Consider the following 18,109-nt stretch of genomic DNA (forward strand, 5'->3'; position numbering starts at 1 on the left):
TTTATTTTTCGAAAACTAAATTGCTACCTTTAACCGTAAAATAATGGCGAAACAACACATTTTTTGAAGGAAATGAATATGACCGTTTTTAAAGTGATTGAAAAGACCTTTTAAATGTTTTCTTTTCAAAGGTCTTTTCAAGTTTGTAGCTGAAAAACTCGCGGAGTTAATAAAATAAAATGGCCACCTCATTTTTTCGGAAAAAAATTAACAAAAAAATCTATGACTAAAATCGTAAAAATAAAAACTATTAATTTGTACGAAACTCGATAGAAAGTTACACGAGCTACAAATTAAGTTCTATAGTTGAACAGTCTTGAACTCTTAATTTTTACGAGATTTTTGGGTTTTAAGGGCTCTAAAAAGGTGGTCCTTACACGCAAGTCAAACTAAAAAACGTAATATCTACCAAATAAAGAGATCTACAGAAAAATTGAAAGAAAGCAAAAATATTGCAAAAAAGAAGACCTTCAATTTTGCTCTGTAGCATTTTTTAAGTATCTTGCTTAGTTTTTGAGATATGTCAAAAAAATTAAAATGCCGGCGTTTTATAATATGCCTAGTCTTTTTGCAAAATGCCAATTATTCGACGCGGCGAAATAGCGACATACATACCTACTATTCAGAATAAAAATCTGCTTTATAAATTAAAATAACAGGTAACCACAAGCTAAAGAAACATTTATTACAGAACCTGTCCGAAATGTAACGCTCCCTCTGGCGGGTAAATACGAATTAAATAAATTTAAAGATCGTCGTCCGTTAACAGACTAGGACGTTTTAATTTATTACTCGCGTGTAGTCTTGAAATGAATGGAAAACTCTCAACGTAGAATAAGAAGAGCAAGTTGCCAAGTTGCACCTGCTTTAAATTTGTATAGTAGTGGTATGTACGCTAGTAACTTTGTTGAGATTTTATTTTTCAATACTGCATATTAGAGATGGACAAATATTGAACGAGTATTGTATTATAAATGAATCGTGTGATTCGATTCACTGCTTAGAATACGGTTCGTTCAATTGAATTGTAGCCAGCACGGATCCATAAGAGTCGTGAGAATTGCGATTCATAGCTTGCAACCCGGTTCGTTCAATTGAATCGTGGCCGGCACTGATCCATAAGATTTGAACGATGAGCTGTAAAAAAGAATCGTGAGAATTGAATCGGATCACAATGCGATCGTGCGTTCAAATAGTCGTGAGAATTGGTTCATCGTTTACAATACAGTTCGTTCAATTGAATTGTGGCCGGCACGGATCCACAAGATTTGAACGATGAGCTGTAAAAAAGAATCGTGAGAATTGAATCAGATCACAATGCGATCGTTCGTTCAAAGAGTCGTGAGAATTGGTTCATTGCTTACAATACGGTTCGTTTAATTGAATCGTGGCCAGCACGGATCCATAAGATTTGAACGATGAGCCGTAAAAAAGAATCGTGAGAATTGAATTGGATCCATAGACTTAGAATAAAATATAGACTACACTATTTACATTTAAGCGCGGTCCAATATTAATTTTTGTAAACATGTTTACTCCTGGGTGCAGCTGACCTCGGCCGTCTGAGTTTTTCGCCTCCAGCCTATGTTGTCACGTCTAAAATATTATTAATATTTTTTTTGTTGTTATACACATATATTGAGATATTAAAACTGTATTTTAATAAAGTAGTGTTTAATAGTAGAAAGATGTATTAAATAGTCCCTATACTACTAAATTATAAGTCGGAGACTATTTAAAAATGACAAATTCTTTACAATTTGGCAACACCCATCAATCGCCGGGTCGCCTGTTCATTCTTTATTCTCTCGTAGTAGAGCCATAGTAGAGTAAAGCACGTGTCGTAAAACCTTGTTGTCACAGTTTCTCCATGGCTATTTTATTGTTTTTATTGGATGTTTTGATTTTGTATTTTTTGGATTCGATTTTCTTAGTGTGTAGTGTCGGTTTAGTGTTTATTTTGATTACTTTTATTTAAAAACTATAAAACATGGTTCGTCAGTGCCAAATTTGTAAGAAATTGGACTATTTAAGTCCTGGAACAACATTCCACAGGTAAGTCAAATTTACTATTTTGGCGTCAGTGGCGTTGTAGAAAGGCGCTTATTTAGATAATAATTTAGTAAATTATAAACCCTGGAAAATCTGTATTTTTTATATTTATCATTTACGTAAAGGTTCTTACTAACCTCGTTATTAATATAACGAGTAGATACATTATTAAGTACATAAGAAGTAGACACATTATTTTCTTGGGCATTGGTTAATTTAATGCTTTTTTTTATGAAAAATGTGTTTCTTTTTATTCTAAAACCATCCTTAGAATCTAAAATAACATACAGGAATTCCAGAATGATATTCCATTATGAAACAACAATTTTTAAGGCTTATTATAAACTATAAACAATCGAGAAAGTCGAAAAAATTACAAGCTACCAAACATTTTAAAATACCAAACATTCCTTATTTTTTTTCAAGACTAAAATATTTTACAAACATTACTTTTTCCCTATAGTTTCACATCAGGTATAGAAATAACTACGTTTTTATGATAGGGTCACCATTATGATAACAAAAATGACGAACAATGGTCCAGAAATGTAAACAAGTACATATTTTTTGTAAATATTTTTCTTACCGCTTGCATTTTTGTCCATTATTATTTCACAAATTATACAGGGTTATGTAAACCAGGTAGATATTTCGTTTTTTTTATATTAAACAAAGATAAAATAAATATGCCATTTTAAAATTTATCCAGTACTTACCTAGAGTTTTTTCTTTTTTTTTCTCGACTGTTAATCTATTATTAATTTGTAATACCGTATGATCGAAAAAAACGGCGTCCAGTTGGCTTGGAAAAAACCATCGATACATACTCCATATAATTTTACATATAAAATGACAGCGATCTTCATTTCATAGCCATCGCTGACGCCGTTTTTTTTCGATTATAAGGTATAATTTTCATTTTTTCTTTTATAATGTAATATCACTTAAGTAATATCACATATAATCTGAAGATAGTTTTAGAATTAACCAAAACGTAAATCTTTAATAAAACAATCTGTTATTATTTGCCATATATGTATGTATCCAAGAAAATAATTTACATATTATTATTATATGTTTTACTGTTTTTTATCTTTATTTGAAACTCAGAAATGTTGCATTGGCTTTCTAAAAAAATGAACTTGTAAGTTTTTAAAATGCTTCGTTTCGGAGATACAGGGTGTAGAAGTTTCATTTTTATTTCGATTTTTTTCCAAATAATTTCTGAAGTGACGTCAATATTTGGACGAAAATTGGCGTTTGGGAGTTTTTTGACATGAAAAATTAGATTTAGATGTCAATTTGACTTTTACTAATAGGGGGCGCCACCTACATATTTTTTAAGTTATTTGAAGAGTAATACTTTTTGTCTGTATCTATATAAAACTACTGAGAAAAATTTACATTTCCAACGTTTTTTACTTAATAAGGTCTCTTGTTGACACTCGCCACAAGTATAGTTCTCAAGATATTTGGAAACGAATTAATCAATACATTCTTCATAAATTATTTGGAAAAAAGCGAAATAAAAATGAAATTTCTACACTCTGTATCTCTGAAACGAAGCATTTTAGGACATAAATTTATACTATTTTTTTTACTGATTTTATTTGCAGATTATGCTGCCAAAGTTTCCTGAATACAATTCCGACCACTCTGTATATCAAGATATCCCCCATTACGTACTAGTTTTTCTTAATAATTTTCTATACATTTTCCAACGCCAAGATGTACCAAGCGCATACAAATACATCAAGCTTCAAACAAGCTTGCACGTTGACAGTAATACCTACAGTAATATTGTATTATATTAATGTAATATTTTTGAACCAATGTTCAATATTACTGTAGTAATACTGTTTATACTCATGCCTTTTATATTTGTTTGAATTTGGTGCATATTTCCATTGAATAAAGTATAGTCACCATTACCATTATTATACTTACTCTATAATAAAGACAGTAACGAGTTAAATAAATGTAGTTTTCATTTTATTCACTTCCTAAAAGCTTGCTTTAATGGAACAGATTCCTGTTTTTTCTAATTTACATAATAAGACATCACTTTTACCGGAAAAAAAAATTAAACAATTATAAAGTTTTTTCTCTTTCTGTTCTATTATATCTATAGAATAGATCCTGTTTTGATTAATATTAGAGTTGTAAATGTTTGACTAAAATTAATATTTTATTAAATTAATAATTTATCATCAATTTCAAAAATTAAATAATTTCGATTATTAAAATTTCTTCTATAACACGTACTTTATTATTTTTATCGTTTTTAGACTCTAAGACGTATTTTTTCTAAGTCCTAAACTTTGCTTTATATTAAACTATTTTCTTTATCCTAAATCTTAATAATATAAAAAGTTTAAATACGATATATTTTTAATTGAATTATAGCTTCATTAAAATTAAAAAAAATACCCGCCTATGATACGGAGAGTGCAGGTGCACTGAAGAAACAAAAGACAGTGTTGCGTTGGGCGGCAGAGCCGTCAGGAAACGACCGTTACGACGGAGACAGCCTATCTATCGCTCGTGTCGCACTCGTTAGAGCCAAAAACAATAACACAACAATAACAAGACGTTGTCTGTCCGCATCTTCCAGCTATTTATGAATGAGATGCTCAGTCTATATTTTATTCTAAGTCTATGATTGGATCACAATGCGATCGTTCGTTCAAAGAGTTCTGAGAATTGATTCATTGCTTACTACACGGTTCGTTTGAATTGAATCGTGGCCAGCACGGATCCAAAAGATTTGAACGATTAGCCGTAAAAAAGAATCGTGAGAATTGAATCGGATCACAATGCGAACGTTCGTTTCAAAGAGTCCTGAGAAGTGATTCATTGCTTACAATACGGCTCGTTTGAATTGAATCGTGGCCAGCACGGATCCAAAAGATTTGAACGATTAGCCGTAAAAAAGAATCGTGAGAATTGAATCGGATCACAATGCGAACGTTCGTTTCAAAGAGTTCTGAGAATTGATTCATTGCTTACAACACGGTTCGTTTGAATTGAATCGTGGCCAGCACGGGTCCAAAAGATTTGAACGATTAGCCGTAAAAAAGAATCGTGAGAATTGAATCGGTTCACAATGCGATCGTTCGTTTCTACGGCGCCGCGGTGATATAGGCATAAATTCAGGCACCAATATTTAGACTTGAACAAAAGTCCTAAACAAACATCATGAGCATAAAATGCAAACGATAACAATGTTATTTACAAGAAAAAAAAATTATTTATACTGTGCTTAGTACGGGAGTATCTGTAAGGTATTTAATTTTTACGTTAATATTTTTGTTAAAATAATATTACCGACTATAAACCATTAAATGTCGGACTAAAAGACGAAATCGTGTTTTTATGCAACTCCAAATAAATATTATTGGCCTCTGCTCGATATGATAAAAAAAACGGCGTCAGCGATGGTTATAAAATGATAATCGCTGTCATTTTATATGTAAAATTATATGGGGAATGTCATCGATATTCATTTCCAAGCCAACTGGATACCATTTTTTGGATTATGCGGTATTATATACTATTTATTATATGATTATAAAATCGGAATTAAAATATGGCTCTAAAAATATTAAATTGGTATTAAGATGTCTTTAATAAATTCAATTGGATTGATAATTTAATATTATTTGTAAAATAAATTGTGATTTGTTCAATTGAACGAATCGTATGAGTCGATTCAATATGAGAAATTGAATCGTGTGATGCGATTCACTAAAAAGAATCGTAATGCCCTTCACTACTGCATATACATTAGTGATGGGTTGTTATTTAACTATCTGTTATTTTATAACAATTATTTAGAAATAACATAACGCAACCGTTACTACTTCTAAAAAATAACAGATATAAAATAACGACACGTAGAGATCGGCCGCTCGTGAAACGAAAAACGAAGTCGGCGCTCTGCACCGCCCCGAAATTCTATGCTGCTCAAAGCAATTCCAAAAACAACTAGTATGGATGGAAAACCTGTTATTTCGTCAACCATCGATACAGGCGGCGAGACAACGGACAACGGAGGGGGAATGCGCTACGGCGAACGTAGCTGCTTCGGTCGATCCTGTCGACGGTCGTATTGCGCTTATAACAGCTTAAAAATAATAGGATATAAAAGAAGCAGGTTTTTTTGAAACAGTTGCGGGCATAACGCCTGGCGGTCGAGATAACAGGAGTGGGAAGGAAGGCTGCTGCATCGGTCGATTGTCGATGGAAGTTCGAAACAGGTTGGAGAATAACGCATCAGTTGTTTTAGATATATTGTTTTTCAACCTGTTACGAGCATAACGGGCGGAGGTCGAGATATTATGGCGCTGTATGTTTCAGTACGTTATTAAGTTTCAATATTTAGGTATTTATTTATTCTGAAAAATTTTCAGAATAATATTTTAAGATTTTTTAAAAATGTATACAGGGTGTTTTGAAAAATCTGGTCATTGATTAATCACGATCCTGCTTAAAGCCCTTCACGTAAAAAGCTGATTTTTGGAAAACGGATTGACTTTAGGGTGTAGAGGTTCGATAAGAAGGAATTTTTCGAAACTCGAATTCAAAGGGGTGAAACCACCCCTCAAATATTAGAATATTTTTTATTTAAAAACCGGTGAGTTTTCCGGAAAAACTCTTAAACACGTATATTTTATTTCGTTGTTTTACATATTTTAAGATTTTTTAAAAATATATACAGGGTGTTTCATAAAATGTGACCATTGAGTAATCACGATTCTGCTTAAACTGCTTGACGTTTAAAGCTGATTTTTGGCAAATGTGAGAAAATTTTATCCAGTTTGTATGTCAATAGAAATTCTTGCTTTGCTTTATCATCACCATTACAAATTATTAATTCGACGCGAACGAAGTCGCGGGTACACGCTAGTTTAAGAGTAAAATTAATTCGAACTCTATTGTATAGTTGGTTTACTTATGAAGAATATACTACACATTTTCTTATATTTCTATTTTTTGACCACAAATGGTAAAATTATAACTAAGAGCTTCTTGCCCGTCGAGTGAGATGCACCCTGTACACTGCTACGCAATTCAGGATCTACGCCGATCGAGGGGCAAGGCGTAGGTAGATCGGAATGTATACGTATAGACGAGTGACGGAATTTTGGCTTTTTTATATCGCAATTTGTAAACAGCGCTTATTTGTAGACAACGACCGTTTTTAGAGAGGTATTTTAGATAACAATCGATATTTAGAAATGTTTAGACACCCTGGAAATACTACCACCGAGCATGTCATTGTAGCAACTTGCAACTGCGTTAATACGCCTGGCGGCGACCGCTTCATACTCTTTCAGATATTTAGCAATAAAATAAAGAAACCTGTTATTTTAAGCTGTTATTTTAAGCTGTTTTTTATAAATAACTATAACAGTTTCAACTGTTATCTAAAAATAACAGTTTTGCCCATCACTAATATACATCATATAATTTTATATATAAAGGGACGCGACTGCGATCTTCATTTCTCTAATTTTTAAGCCAACTCTGATGCATTTTTTCCATTCTAGCAGTAACTAGATATCTAATACCGTAATTTTATATATAAATTGCAAAACATTTATTTACCTACCGATGCTGAAAAACCTACATCCCGTATAGTAAATTTTAATTACATAAATTTTCTTTAAAAGCAAAATCCTGTTTAATCCTAAAACAACGAGTCTAAATGGGCTAATACGTGCTTAAACTCGGATTTAAATCTATAGTAATTAGTCATTTTTTATTTATATACCTCTAAAGTTATTTTTGTTATTTACCTAATTACTTATTAATATATAATTTATGTGCATACTACAAAGTGTTTTTATTTTAAATTTGAATAAATGTTAAAGGAAGAATAAAACCAGGTACGTGACCAGTCTACGTGACCAATACTTCCCATTAAATAAAACCTGAACAGAAAATTATTCAAAGAGAGAAAATTGCGCCTCTGTTATTATGTAAAATCGAAATAAAAGAAAATGTATCGTCTTTACGTGCAAATATTTATTGTTTTTTATTTAAGAGCCTATTTAAGCTGTACTGTTCGGGTTGCTCTCAGGGGTCGGGTAAAGCGGGTGTGTGGCCGAAGGAAATATGTATTATATTTCAGAAATCTGCCTAAGGCTTAGCCTGATCCTGTCGTGTTAAGCCACACTCAAAATTCCAAACACACGTGCTTTGATTTGGTTTGCAGAGCTTCAATATTTGCCATAAAATAGCGAGCAATATGTTACAAAACCATATAAATTATATATCACTGTAATCACAAAACCCTTCACAGAAAAATCACAGGGTATATTAAAAATTGTGATTTTATAAAAAACAACATGTATTACCGAAATTTAAATTCAACTTGCTTGTATTCGATTAAATATCTGTGAAACAGCCGGATGACCGTAAATAGAACTTTCATGAATGAAAACGAGAACTAAATATACATAACATCGTTTGCTAACAGCTTTTGACATAATGATTTATTACATTTTCGCTTAAAATCCTGTTAAAATGAAAAAGAAAACCTATTGAACTTGCGAGTCTTGTACACCTGTCTAGAAGCTGTACAGCCGCCGACTAAAGTGACAAACCTGAATTACCACTTAGGAAGGTCATTTTGGTTTTTGAAATTTAAATGTTGATTTGGTGTAGAAGTAAGTACTTATCGTTTATTTTTAAAGCTGAAAATTGTTAATTTACCAACTGGTTCTTTCCTGGAACAACTTTCTTTATATTATTTCGTCTTGTTTATTTAAATAGTAGGTAACATGTTTCTAAATATACAGGGGATCCGAATTGTTATTCGGGAAACTTCCGCAGCATATTCTTCAGATAAAAATAAGTAAAAAAGTTTGTATAAATGTATGTCCTAAAATGGTTCGTTTCGGAGATACAGGGTGTAGAAGTTTTATTTTTATTTCGAAGTTTTCCAAATAATGTTTGACTTATAGTCGATATTTGGATAAAAAATGGCGTCTGGGTGTTTTTTACTATGAGAAATTTGATTTCGATGTCAATATGACTTCCAGTTGCAGGGGGCGCCACCAACGTATGTTAAACTGTTTTGAAGAGTAATAACTTTTTGTCCGTACCTGTATAAAACTACAGAGTGAAAAAATATACATTTCCGTTATTTTCTACGTAAAAAATGTCTCTTGGTTAAAGTCGCTACCAGCAACCGTTCTCAAGATATTTAGAATGGAAATAGTCAATACAATTGTAAAAATAAACATGTTGAGTAGATAGTTAATATTTAATTGAAATTATAAATTTCAGAACTTTTTATTTTTAAAATTTTTTCTTTGGGGTATTATTTTTTTTGTATATTCATTATTTCATCAACATCAACTGAATATCGTAGATATGAAGATATAAAATAGATTTATAAATTTCAAATTGTTTAAATCAAGGAAAAATGTATTTCTTGTACGAGTTTAGCAAGAGATAAGTTTTACAGGTTTGTTCCTAAAAAGGAATGTAAACAAATAGTTCCTTTATAAATTCTACTATTGCATAGTACTACACTGATGCAAACAAAAGTACTATAGCCTCGACTATAGCGTAGAATCTTATACTATGATAGAATCACTATGGCATTTGAAATGTTCATATTTTATTAGAAGTAGGTACTCTTGAATAGAAACTGGTCTGCGGAAAAAAGTTACATCCTGCACCTGCTCTAAGATGGTATATAGTAGTTGAGGCTCGAGATGAAGGTATTCATTTTAACTACTTTAATATTCAACTGAAGAAAAATTGTTAATTTTGCATTGCAAATTAGCAAATTTGCTAAATATATCATAAGCATTACATTTTCATTTAAATATTAATTTTTGGTAAATGTACACTCTTGTGAAATAATCTGTACTAATTATTACTAATATATAAAATCCTTAAGTGACTGATATACTGATTAATCACGATCCTGCTCAAACCACTCAACGTAAGAAGCTCAATTTTGGCATACAGGTTGATTCTAGGGTGTAGAGGTTCGATAAGACGGAATTTTTCGAAATTCCAGTTCCAAGAGAGTGAAACCACCCCTCAAATATTACAATATTTTTTATTTAAAAAACGGTCAAGTTTCCGAAAAAACGCTTAAACACGTATATTTTTTTTACATATTTTAAGATTTTTAAAAATGTATACAGGGTGTTTCGAAAAATCTGGTCATTGATTAATCACGATCCTGCTTAAAGCGTTTGACGTAAAAAGCTGATTTTTGGAAAACAGATTGATTTTAGGGTGTAGAGGTTCGATAAGAGGGGATTTTTTGAAACTCGAATTCTAAGGGGGTGAAACTATCCCTCAAATATTAAAATATTTTTTATTTAAAAACCGGTGAGTTTTTCGGAAAAACTCTTAAACACGTATATTTTATTTTGTTGTTTTACATATTTTAAGATCTTTTATAAATTTATACAGGGTGTTTCTTAAAATATGACCATTGAGTAATCACGATTCTGCTTAAACTGCTTGACGTTTAAAGCTGATTTTTGGCAAACGGATTGTCTGTGGGGTGTAGAGATTTGATAAGGAGGGGTTTCTCGTATCTCAACTTCCAAGAGGGTGAAAACGCCCCTCAAATATTACAATATTTGTTATTTAAAAAGCGGTTAGTCTTTCGGGAAAACGCTTGGATAAGCATAATTTATTTGCTTTTTACATATTTTGAAAGTTTTTAAAAAATCATACAGGGTGTTCCAAAAAGTTGGGTAATTTCTTAACCACGATTCTGCTTAAACTGCTTGACGTAAAAAGCTTATTTTTGGCAAACGGATTTTTCGAAAGTCAAATTCCAACGAGATGAAACTACTCCTCAAATATTACCAAGTTATATAATAATATCGTCATATTGTTTTTTCTCATGCTGACATAAATGTGAGAAAATTTCATCCAGTTTGTATGTTAATGGAAATTGTTGCTTTGCTTTATCATCACCATTACAAATGATTAATTCGACGCGAACGAAGTCGCTGGTACACGCTAGTATATGTATATGGAATTATGGAATCAATTTCAAAGAGAACTGTGACACCATTTTTTCAATCCTATGACATTATATCTTCATGTAAAATAAAACAATGCAAATATATTTTAAAGGTACATTCAGGCTGAGAGCGTCGAGCGTCGCGTCGCGTTTGCGTCGCGTTTGCGTGTCGAAATGGAATCAATTCACTTAACTTAAATTAGACCGTTCAGGCAGACAGCGTCGCATTTGGCGTTGCGCTAGTGTCCGCTGAGCGTCGGGGTTCGAGTTCAATGGGGCGGACGCGACGCGACGCTCGACGCTCTCAGCCTGAACGTACCTTAAAGGCATCTCAACCTAATTATTTTTTATACGAATAAAGAATGCATTTTGATAGCCTAATATTTGTTTTAACAATATTTTCTTCAGTAAATTTGCAAACCGTTACAACTAGTTAATTCTGTAGGTACAACCTTGATTCAAACATACCTACCAAATAATATACTACGAGTATTTGGAATTTCTTCAGATCATTGTTGACAGCAAGCAACAAACATATGGGAAATCTAAACAATGCATTAATATATTTTTTTTCGGGAAAGCTAATAAAAACCCTTTGTATAAAAATGTTTTATCGACGTTTGTTAAAGATAACCTCGATCACCGTTGAAAAGGTTTATCTTGTTTACATTTGCTGTAGTCATACAGTATACAGTCATACAGTATACATACAAGCGTTCCATTTACAAAATTTCATATAAAATGTTATCAAATAGACATTGCATTTTTATATCACTGACTGCACTGTTCCTAATTTGGAGAACATTTTTATAGATATACAGAGTAGAATATTGTATAATATATTTTTATTCAGTACATTAGTTATAATCGTATCACGTATAATCTATATGAACTACCTATAAGATGTTGATATTCTATTTCTTATTTAATAAAACTTGGGTTAAAAACAATATATATCCGAAAAATGGTAAAGAGAGTGAATTTAACTTTGTTAATATTTACGTATACAAGGTGGTCCGAACTGTATTCCGGAAACGTCGGCAGCATATTCTGCAGATAAAAATAAGTCAAAAAGTTCGTATAAATGTATGTACTAAAATGCCTAGTTTCGGAGATACAGGGTGTAGAAGTTTCATTTTTATTTCGATTTTTTCCAAATGATTTCTGAAGTAATGTCAATATTTGGATGAAAATTGGTGTATGGGAGTTTTTTCCCATGAGAAATTTGATTTTGATGTCAATATGAGTCCTATTTGTAGGGGGCGCCATCTACATGTGTTTTAACTGTTTTGAAGAGTAATAACTTTTCTCGTTCGTACCTGTATAAAACCTACTGAGTGAAAAAATACACATTTCCTTATTTTTATACGTAAAAAATGTCTCTTGGTAAAAATCGCTACGAGCAACCGTAACATACCAAAACTCGTTTTTTTATCTGAAAAAATAAAAAAGTTATAGGGGAGCGACTTTTGAGAATATAAATTGAAATGAAACTGAAAACTTTGAAATGAAATTGAAACTAAAACCGTCGGTTTATTACAAAAACGCTATATTCACTCCAATCATTGTTACAAAAAATGCGGGTAATGGCAGCACACATTTTAAAAATTGTTTTATTGATATAGAGGGTAATGAAAATATGATTGCAATGGAATGCTGCAGGTATATTTTTTTCGTTCACTAGATTTCCCATAAAATACGAGATTTGATATGTTAGGCAACGGTTTTTGTAGACGTATCTGTTTAAAAAAAGTGTTCTCGAATAGTTGCATTTAAATATTTTAAATAGTTTTTTTCTTTATTCTTTTTTCCTTTATTTTTTTGAGTATCGACGACGGAAAGAGATAAACTTTTCGAAAAGTTAAGCATTTTTTTGTTCGTTAGGCAAATTTGTTTATCAGTAAACCTAACTGCTGACAAGTAGTTTCCGTTTGGATTAACGCCAGCCAGTGTTTACAAAAAATAACTATTACTAACATTTTTTATATAAAAATATAGTCAAATATTATTCTAACCAAAGATATAGACATTACTTCATGTAGATATACTGCCATATGAACATGGCAAAACTGTTCAACGCAATCCAACGTAATAGTACTCATGAAAAGGAGCTTGTTAATATTCTCGAACCTAGCCATTAACGACCGTTTTGTATGCCGGTTTCTTACTCATACAAGAACGATGATAATTCTATTAAATGAAATCATCCGGCAGGTCAAAACTCGACATAAATCACTTTTAAAAACAATTCCCATGCCGGTTCCAAGCCGTTTTACGACCTGTTGTAGATCTACGTTGCTTTCATTTGATTAAATTGGCCGCGCGCTGTGTGCGTCCTCGTACAATAATCCACTTATGCTCTTTGGCTCGTTACTTTGAATAGATGTGAGCCGGTCGGTAGTGCAGCTCTGTCACAAATCTCTGACAGAAAAAAAATAAAACTCAATTACGCCCAACCTCACTAACGATGTTTTCGAGAAGAGATTGTACAGAAAAATTGGCTGTAAACTTTGAATAATACGATTAAGGAAGGAGCATGTCAACAATCAACAAACTTAGCATTAAACGAAATACAAACCCCAAATCATATACACAATGATAACAGTACACAATATACAGGGTGTCCCAGGCTGAGCGTGCAGTAGAAGTTTCTAGAGAACTACAACATCTACCTCGGTGAGTTTTTGCACATCAAAGTTTCACAACGAGATCTATCGATTAAAAATATTTTCAATATGGCGGCACTTCCGGAAATACCGGAAGTTGACAGCAACTTTCTTATTTTAAATGAGTGCCCCCATTTTTTATTATATGCTTATAAGTTTTCTGTGAAATTTTATGAATTTTGATATTAAACACTCTATATCTAACATTAACCGTTTTTGAGGAAAAACTTATTTAAAATTTTTGAACGAACAAATCTGCCTGTCTAAAATATGTATCTAGCCTAAACGTCGAATTTAGTGATTACCACATCCACTATGCCATAAAGAGAAAACAAATGTGGCTATCTATTTCAAAAATTAAATTGTTCGAATGTTATATAATAATGGCCGCAGCTGTCATAGAATTGAGCGATTAAAAAATTATCATAAATCAATTTTTTCAAAAATTTCCACTTTCTTATTTCACTAGTGAAAAGGCTTTTGAATTCGTTACTTTTTAACTATACATCACCCAGAAACAATTTATTTAAAATTACCTAAAACAATTTAAGATTTAGTTTTAAAGCGTATATTTTTCTTGATTTTAACCAGTAGCCTATGACGTTAAACGTCGAGGTAACGTCAAGTGATGTAAAACACTAGATCTGGTCATGTCATATTGTGACGCTTTGTTCAAAAAGCAGCATCATTTTTGAGCCAACTTTGCGCTGTTTTTTTTCGATCATACGGAATATTAATAATATCAGCTATTAGATATCACTAAAGAGCGAAAATACGAGATATATTTTATAAATACACTCTTAAGCAGGCAGTATTTGTACTATAGGAAATTCAAATAATTCGTTTTCTGACAGATGGAAATAAATTGTCTACCCGTTTGACACTTAATGTCAAAGGAAGCTAGATAAAATCAAGAAAAATATACGTTTTCAAACTCAATCTTAAATATCTTAAAAACGATTCATTTTAAGTATAGGAACATGTATAGTTAAAAAGTAACAAAATGAAAAACCGTTTCATTAGTGAAATAAAAAAATTGGGTTTTTATTTGAAAAAAATGATTTATGATAATTTTTTAATCACTCAATTCCATGACAGCTACCGCCATTATTATACGACATTTGAACAATTTAATTTTTGAAATAGATAGCTACATGTCTTCTCTTTATGTCACAGTGGCTGTGGTAATCACTAAATTTGACTTTTAGGCTATACAAATTTTCTTGACAGGTAGTTTTTTTCGTCCAAAAATTTTAAATAATTTTTTTCTCAAAACGGTTAATGTTAGATATAGAGTGTTTAACATCAATATTCATAGAATTTTACAGATAATTTAAGTGTAGAAATCATAGAATTTTACAGAGAATGTAGTAAAAAATTGGGGCACCCATTTAAAATAAGAAAGTTTCTGTCAACTTCCGGTATTTCCGGAAGTGCCGCCATATTGAAAATATTTTTAATCGATAGATTTCATTGTAAAACAATGATGTGCAAAAAATCTCCGATCTAGATATTGTGGTTCTCTAGAAACTTCTAATGCACGCTCAGCGTGGGACACCCTGTATATACAACTTACAATTCCATACATACGAGGCGTTTCGGAAAAAATAAGAGGGAAAGGAAAGTAATATAACATACGAACATCTTTCAAAACACAAACTACAGTTAGATCCATTTTATCACATACTAAACCAATGAATACCAGAACAACAAACAAAAAATGTAATATATAAAATACCATGCGAATGCGATAAATTTTACATTGGTGAAACATCTAGACCCTTAAATGTTCGAATTAAAGAACATAAAGAGTATTTAAGAAAGGGAGCTTTTCACAAATCTAAGATTTGTCAGCATTCATGGGACACAGGGCACAGAATAAATTTTAATAACGCCAAAATTATAATGAAAGAAGCGACAGCCTCTAAAAGAAGAATAAAAGAGGCTTTTTTAATACATTCTAATAAAAATAAATGTATTGCTCATGCATCTGTAGATGTTAGTATGTATGGCAATCACTTCTTTGATTTTAATAAATAAACATAACATACGTAAAAATTTAAAATAATCATACAGAAAGTTTGCGTTTTTTTGGTTTTACCTTATGAAGTAATAATAATATAACAATTTATCAGGTAGTAATAATTGTTAATTTTGAAGTTTAACTTGATATAATGTAATTTTAACAGAACATCAACGGTTTTTGTAGACGTATCTGTTTTAAACAACTAAAGTGTTCTCGAATAGTTGAATTTAAATATTTTAAATAGTTTTTTTCTTTATTCTCTGTATTTTTTTTGCTTCCGACGACGGAAAGAGATAAACTTTCCGAAACGTTAAGCATTTTTTTTGTTCGTTATGCAAATTTGTATATCTCTAAACCTAACTTCTGACAAGTAGTTTCCGTTTGGATTAACGCAGAAGTGTTTACAAAAAATAACTATTTTATTTTGTAGATTTTCTTGCAGTGGTGAAATACTAATACAGGATTCTTTGGAAAAATAATATTATAGGGACTATATATAGACTCAATAATTTGTTGGTTTTGTTTTACGTTGTCAATAAATGTAATTAGCGAAGTAATTAGTTATTAAAATTGTTTTGCTTTTCTTTTGTCATAAATAATAGTACCCAATAGATCAGCCCATATTATATAAAGTCGTTCAAATAATTTTTTAACGTATTAACAGAATCTAATAAAAGCAATCAGGAATTTGTCATGTGGATGTTTAAACTACAGTTTCTTATTATTTATTACTTATTTATCATTTATTTAATTATACAATTAAATAAGTAAGCATACATTTGCGAAATTAGTCTAAGTAATATAAATTTTTTAACAATAATGTTAAATAATTTAAATTTATTTTTTAGTAACACTGTACTCAGTACCTGTGAAACAACAGTAACTTTGTTTTTAACTTCTATGACGTGCTATGTCATTTCACTCTTACTTTTTTAAAGTATTATATTTCATCATTCGATCGGGAAATTTAAACGACCCGTCATCTCATTTTAAAACTTTATCCCTTATTATCGATATAAATCACGAAGGCGAACTAAAAAATTTTCAGAAGCAAGGCAACTTGATACCGTCACACTACGCTCATAAATCCAACCCGAAACACTACTCTAAGCGGGCGCAAAAAAACGTAAAACAACCCAAATGCCATAAAACTCTCAGCACCTTCTCGGTCCATCGTTTGCCCTCTCTCCCCTACAGGCCCAATCTTACCTAGGGATGTGCAAATATTCTCAGATCCAGATATATCGATATTTCCTCTAAAAAATATAAATAAGTGAAAATGCTTTATAGTACATAATTATACATAAAGGGTAAGAGATTTGGTGTAAAGCCATTCTTCCAAAGTTTACAGAATAAAATATTCAGTAAACTTTGACTCCACCCAGAAATAACGAAATACACAGCAAAATGAATACCTAATATAGAAATACAAAAAAATACATACATTATAAACCCAACCACCTCTCTATATTAAGAATAATGTACAATAATATTCAAAAATACAAATGAAAACATAATAAAAAAGTAATGGTAGTTTAATAGTAAGAAAATAGGTTATTTATGGTACTAGTTTGTTATCTTACATATCAGTCACGCTGGGAAATGTTTAGGATAATTTTCTCAAGTGACTTAATATGTTGTAACACGCGAGTGTCATACAAAATTTTATCCAACAGCAGAACTGTTTCATGCCCAATCTCTAAAGAATAATTGATTTAAAAGGATCTACCAGTTCTACTTTCTTTGTTGCTAATTAATAAATTATCAGCGTTTATGTTACTATGATAGATGTGTGTTTTATCTTTTTGTAAATAATAAATAGCACTGACATTAAGACGTCATTTAGATAAATCGCGATTTTTTAACGATAAAATAGTGAATTATCAACCAGCAAGTCAGATTTTACTTGAGGAGATGCGTCCAGCGGGTCCAGGTAGACGTGGCAGGAGCGAGGGGGTGATGTTTAGTGGGTCATGTCCTCCAGTCCAGTCAGCTTAAGGAGAGATTGAGTCCCACACTCCGTACGTAAAGGTATTTTACATCTCCAGGAAAAAAAGTCAGATTTTAAAGAAAAATGATTCAGGAAGATCTTCCGCAAGAAATTATTAACCAGGCAGAGGTGGGGCTACAGCATAAATACTGCCAGAAAACATCTATAAAATGGTGTGGCTTTGAAGTTATAACATACTAGTTTGTTATAACTTTAAAAACTCACGCGTGTGTTATTATTTATTTTATATGCATGTATACATGTCTGTACCAAGGTAAGTAATGGCTGTTGTATAAAATAAAATATATCCACTAGAAACGAAATCCAAACAAAAAAAGACTATACCTTCATGTAAATTTACGACA

General features: G+C 31.4%; 1 long non-coding RNA gene across 1 annotated transcript; it reads left to right on the forward strand.

The window, feature by feature from the left end:
- Positions 1-1,967: 1,967 nt before the first annotated feature.
- Positions 1,968-4,027, forward strand: LOC115889277. Its single transcript, XR_004051410.1, has 2 exons — positions 1,968-2,055; positions 3,669-4,027. It is a non-coding gene; the product is annotated as an uncharacterized LOC115889277 (long non-coding RNA).
- Positions 4,028-18,109: the final 14,082 nt, after the last annotated feature.

This window comes from Sitophilus oryzae, unplaced genomic scaffold (assembly GCF_002938485.1).
Source record: "Sitophilus oryzae breed Bouriz unplaced genomic scaffold, Soryzae_2.0 scaffold_813_pilon_pilon, whole genome shotgun sequence".
Taxonomy (NCBI): domain Eukaryota; kingdom Metazoa; phylum Arthropoda; class Insecta; order Coleoptera; family Curculionidae; genus Sitophilus; species Sitophilus oryzae.